The sequence below is a fragment of the Macaca mulatta genome, chromosome 1 (assembly GCF_049350105.2).
Source record: "Macaca mulatta isolate MMU2019108-1 chromosome 1, T2T-MMU8v2.0, whole genome shotgun sequence".
NCBI lineage: Eukaryota > Metazoa > Chordata > Mammalia > Primates > Cercopithecidae > Macaca > Macaca mulatta.
The window spans coordinates 116,222,411-116,228,410 of NC_133406.1; the positions used below are offsets into that span (position 1 = coordinate 116,222,411).

General features: G+C 42.3%; 1 protein-coding gene across 1 annotated transcript in view; it reads right to left on the reverse strand.

The window, feature by feature from the left end:
- The window catches only part of CTXND2 (cortexin domain containing 2), a 30,091-nt gene extending 27,876 nt beyond the window's left edge, over nt 1-2,215 (reverse strand). Inside the window, exon 1 of the mRNA XM_077948012.1 lies at nt 2,085-2,215. The gene's annotated coding sequence lies outside the window, so the exon portion shown is untranslated. The remainder of the gene's footprint in view (nt 1-2,084) is intronic.
- Nucleotides 2,216-6,000: the final 3,785 nt, after the last annotated feature.

Genomic DNA, 6,000 nt, shown 5'->3' on the forward strand with positions numbered 1-6,000 from the left:
CCAGGCTGAAGTGCAGTGGTGCGATCTCAGCTCATTGTAAGCACTGTTTCCCGGGTTCACGCCATTCTCCTGCCTCGGCCTTCTGAGTAGCTGGGACTACAGGCACCTGCTGCCATGCCTGGCTAAGTTTTTGTATTTTTTAGTGGAGATGGGGTTTCACTGTGTTAGCCAGGATGGTCTCAATCTCCTGACCTTATGATCTACCCGCCTCGGCCTCCCAGAGTGCTGGGATTACAGGCATAAACCACTGCGCCCGGAGGAGTGGCAGATATTTTAAGGTACTAGGATGAAATCAGTCTGGGGTAGGCTGAATTTAAATGCACTGACACAATATGCTCAGGAGGCTAAAATGTGGGACTGGAATTCAGAAGTAGAGTGATATCGGCTAGGCACCGTGACTCATTCCTATAATCCCAGCACTTTGAGAAGCTGAGGCAGGTGCTTGAGCCCAGGAATTCGAGACCAGTCTGGGCATCATAGCAAGACCCCATCTCTGCAAAAAAACAAAAACAAATTAGCCCGCTGTGGTGGCACGCACCTGTAGTCCCTCCCAGCTACTCAGGAGGGTGATGTGGGAGGATCAGTTGAGCCCAGGAGATCAAGGCTGCAGTGAGCCATGATCGCACCACTGCATTCCAGCCTGGGTGACAAAGCAAACCCCTGTATCAATAAATAAATAAATAAAATAAAATAAAATAAAAATACATTCTTATTAGAAAGAAAAATGTTGATGTTTTGTTTCTAAGTATGCCATGTATATTTTTTACTCATTTTCATATGCAGTGATCCAGATTTTGCATGGTCTAAAGTTTATACAACATGGGAGTCTTTCTTTAAGGAAAGAATAAAAGATTTAAAATACAAAATTAGGACCAGGTGCAGTGGCTCACCCCTGTAATCCCAGTACTTTGGGAGGCCGAGGTGGGGGGGATCACCTTCGGTCGGGAGTTTGAGACCAGCCTGGCCAACATGGTGAAACCCTGTCTCTACTAAAAAGCACAAAAAATTAGCCAGGTGTGGTGGTGCATGCCTGTAGTCCCTGCTACTCGGGAGGCTGAAGCAGGAGAATTGCTTGAACCTGGGAGGCAGAGGTTGCAGTGAGCCAAGATTGTGCCACTGTACTCCAGCCTAGGTGACAGAGACTCTGTCTCAAAAAATAAAATAAAATAAAATAAATTAGGTAAAATGTTTTCAAAATGGGGGGAAAAGTCACAACAAATTTACTTCTTAGGCAAAATAGCTTTTCTTGAGAAATACACTTTCAAAAATGGTAGAGCTAAAATCTGTTTTTCCAAAGAGAATATCTGTCCTATAATTTTTTTAAGTGGCTTTTAAGGTTCTTGTTTTGTTTGAGATGAGAAGCTGCACTTCTCGGGATTAGAGTAGGAGAAAGGAGGTGTGTTGTGAAGCTATTGGTTTATGTTAAATTTGGACCTACTACAGTAAGAATCAGAATAATGGCATTTACAAATCCTTGGCAACATCAATTCCACTTTCAGTTCCAGAAAGATCCATCACCTTTTCCTTTCTCTGTGCTCCTTTTCCACATCACTTCATTCTTCCCACCTGCAATGCCCTGCCATTCTTGAAGAAGACCAAAATACTAAAAAGACTCAGTTTTTCTCTCCTGGCCATAAGTTTAGTGCAAAGAGAGAGATGATGGTGAAGAAACACAATAATGCAGCTTTTTTACTATAATCCTTAAAAATCAAAGACACTCTCTGGCTAATAAGACTAATCAGAGGTCCCCCCAACTTTCCTCAAAAACAGACTATGCCCAAGACATCCCTTCTCGGATAAAAGTTTAACTTTTCCTAAAAGGCTCTAACGGAAAAGGTCTCAGGCTGAGACAGAAGGGTTGCTTGAGCCCAGGAGTTTGAGTTCAGTCTGGGCATCATAGCAAGATCCTCCTGCCTCTAAAAATAATAATAATAATAATAATAATAATAAAACTCTTTACTTCCTTCAGTCATTTCCCCCATGATTTCCCAAGTTCATAGCAAGGTGTTATTACACTCAGAAGAATTGCTGGAATTTATCCCAGTGAAAACTCCACCAGGAAGGCCATGTGGGTAGTTACTTACCTTCTGAGAGCTGATATCCAAGGCTAGATTCACCTGTTGCCAGAGCAGTGTCCTCCTACTCAAGTACATCTCTTGTCAGTCTCTGTTTTTGTCAACCTCTTCTCACAAAAGGAGAGTGGTTGGTAGCTCTCTCTCTTCCCCACTCCCAAGCTGAACTCGGAAGCTTCATGAATAGTTCAACTGAAACAGGATCAAGTTTCAGACACTCCCACACTGAGAAAATGATCCCACTAGATTAAATTGGAGCCTAGATCAGTGGAGGACTATTTGCACAACTCTGCCAGGGCTGGGACAGCCATCATTAAAAGCTCAGGTAAAAATTTCTTTCTTTCTTTCTTTCTTTCTTTCTTTCTTTCTTTCTTTCTTTCTTTCTTTCTTTCTTTCTTTCTTTCTTTCTTTCTTTCTTTCTTTTTTCTTTCTTTCTTTCTTTCTTTCTTTTTTCTTTCTTTCTTTCTTTCTTTCTTTCTTTCTTTCTTTCTTTCTTTTCTTTTCTTTTCTTTTCTTTTCTTTCTTTTTTCTTTTTTTGAGACAGCATCTCGCTCTGTTGCCCAGGCTGGAGTGCAGTGGTGCGATCTTGGCTCACTGCAACCTCTGCCTCCCGGGTTCAAGTGATCTTCTGCCTCAGCCTCCCAAGTAGCTGGGACTACAAGTGCATGCCACCATGCCCAGCTAATGTTTGTATTTTTAGTATAGACGGGGTTTCACCATATTGGCCAGGCTGGTCTCAAACTGCTGACCTTGTGTTCCGCCCTTCTTAGCCTCCCAAAGTGCTGGGATTACAGGTATGAGCCACCATGCCCGGCCTCAGGTAAAAACTTCTAAGTAGGATCATATGAGTGGTAGAGGATGGATTGGTAGCCAGCCTTTTGGTCTATGCAATGGGTCTCTGAATTAGCAGTATCTCCCAGGGACTTGTTAGAAATGCAAATCCTTGGACCCTTATCCTGGTCCTAGTGAATAAGAAACATTGGGGGTGTTGGCCTGTGTGTGTGTGTGTGCGTGTGTGTGTGTGTGTGTGTGTGTATTTAAGAGATGGCATCTCACTATGTTGCCCAGGCTGGAGTGCAGTGGCTATTCACAGGTGAATCACAGTGCACTACAGCCTCAAACTCCTGGGCTCAAGTGATCCTCCTGCCTCAGCCTCCCGAGTAGCTGGGACTATTGGCATGCACCACCACTTCCTGCGGCATTTGTGTTTTAACCAGCTTCTCTAGGTGATTGTGATGTATGCTTAAGTTTGAGAACTACTTGTCAATAGGATTAGTGATGCTTTAAAATGTTTTCCCTCTTTCCTCAGAAGAATTTACTTGACACATTTGATTTAAAAAGTCAAAACTGGCCCAGTCATGGTGGCTCATGCCAGTAATCCCAGCACTTTCGGAGGCTGAGGTAGGTGGATCATTTGAGGTCGGGAGTTAGAGACCAGCCTGGCCATCATGGCAAAACTCTGTCTCTACTAAAAATACAAAAATTGGCCGGGTCTGGTGGTGTGCGCTTGTGGTCCCAGCTACTCAGGAGGCAGAGGTTGCAGTGAGCCGAGATCGCGCCACTGGACCCCAGCCTGGGCGACAGAGCCAGTCTCCATCTCAAAAAAAAAAAAAATCTGCTTTATTCTTTTTAATGGCTGCTAAGTACTCAAGTACTCCATTTTCTCTATTGGTAGGCTTTTGTATTGTTTCAAATATCTTATTATAGCAACATTGCAATAAATATCCGTGTGTGTGTGTGTGTGTGTGTGTATGTGTGTGTGTGTATATATATATATATATTTTTTTTTTTTTTGAGATAGAGTCTCACTCTGTCTACTCAGGCTGGAGTGACAGCCTTGTATATATATTTCTCTGTGCACTTGTGGAAATGTTTTTGTGGAATAAGTTCCTCCAAATATTAAAAATGTAAATGATAGGTTGCAGGATATGCACATTTGGAATTTTAATAGATATTACCAAATTACACACTAAAAAGGTTATAGTAATTTACACTCCCATCAAATAGGCATGAAAGTGCCTTTTCTTTTTTTTCACAGCTTCACCAGTATAAGTTACACAGAGTCTCTGAAATATTTGTTGAGCTAATTGGCTAAAAACAATATCTTAGTTTTTAGGCCAGGGATGGTGGCTCACGCCTGTCATCCCAGCACTTGGGGAGGCCGAGGCAGGTGGATTGCCTGAGGTTAGGAGTTCGAGATCAACCTGACCAACATGGTGAAACCCTGTCTCTACTAAAAATACAAAAAATTAGCCGGACATGGTGGCTTGCGCCTGTAATCCCAGCTACATGGGTGGCCGAAGCAGGAGAATCACTTGAACCCGGGAGGGTGATGTTGCGGTGAGCTGAGATCGTGCCACTGCACTCTAGCCTGGGTAACAGAATGAGAAATCGAGACTGTGTCTCAAGAAAAAACAAAACAAAACAAAACAAAACAAAAAAACAAAAAAAACCCACAATATATTTTTGTTTTGTTTCGTTTTTGTTTGTTTTTGTTTTTGTTTTTTTGAGATGGAGTCTTGCTCTGTCGCCCAGGCTGTGCAGTGGTGCGATCTCGGCTCACTGCAAACTCCGCCTCCGGGGTTCAAGTGATTCTCCTACCTCAGCCTCCTGAGTAGCTGGGATTACAGGCACACACCACCATGCCTGGCTAATTTTTGTATTTTTAGTAGAGATGGGGTTTCACCATGTTGGTCAGGCTGGTCTTGAACTCCTGACCTCAGGTGATCCACCTGCCTCGGCCTCCCAAAGTGCTGGGATTACAGGTATGAGCCACCGCGCCTGGCCCAATATCTCAGTTTTTAAAAAATTGCATTTCTTTAATTACTATAGTTTTGAATCTCTATTGAGTTACATATTTTATAGATACATACAAACCTATCTTCACCTTACCTATCATTTTCCCTTTTGACTGAGCTATTAATCTTTCACTTACTGATTTGAAGATGTATATCTATCTACAAACATAAGTACACAGTTACATTTTTACACATTTTTTACATATTAATAACTTTTTGTGATATATATGGTTCCCAGTGCCTATCCTCTGCAACCCCAACGCTCTCATTTTTGAATTTGCTATCAGCATCAGTTTCCAGAATTAAACCTCTCTTCTCAGTCCAATAACTTCTGACTTCATTTGTTTCCCAGATCAGTCTCATCCCCTTTCAGAGATGTTTAAACTAGGCTCTTCTGTAATTCTAGAATCTTCCATCTTCAAGATACTGATCAGTCCATCATCTCTCCAATTGTGGACAAACTGTTCACTTTCCTCAGGTTCCTGAGTATTGACAGAAATTACAATGCTCCATAGTTTCATGAAAATTTATGCATTCTAACTTTGTTTAGTTCCCCAGAGCAATTGGTGATCATTTTTGTTTCCTTTTTCTACTCCTGTGGCAGATTATTCACAGTCATTTTGTTCATACCTAGTTGACTTCCCAACCAATTGTTTACAGTTGTGCAGCTACACCCAACCCCATTTCTACCTTTTATTCCCAGCAGAAGTTTTACCTGCTACTTTTCTTTGAGAATCAAAGTCATCACACATGAGTTCCCTTTCCTCCACTTCAAAATGTCTACACATTTTTAGAAAAAGGGTATCTTGGTTTTCTAAGAACACTTTCACATGCTGCCCCAACCCTGTCTCCTTCTTTCCCCTAGTACCAGTCTTGTTTTCTCAGGCATATGTATTTCTTGCATTTATTTATTTTTTATTTTTTGAGACAGACTCTTGCTCTGTCACTCAGGCTGGAGTGCAGTGGCGCAATCTGGGGTCACTGCAACTTCCAGCTCCCGGGCTCAAGTGATTCTCGTGCCTCAGCCTCCCGAGTAGGCAGGATTACAGGCGTGTAACACCACGCCTAGCTAGTTTTTATATTTTTAGTAGAGAGGAGGTTTTGCCCTGTTGGCCAGGCTGGTCTCGAAC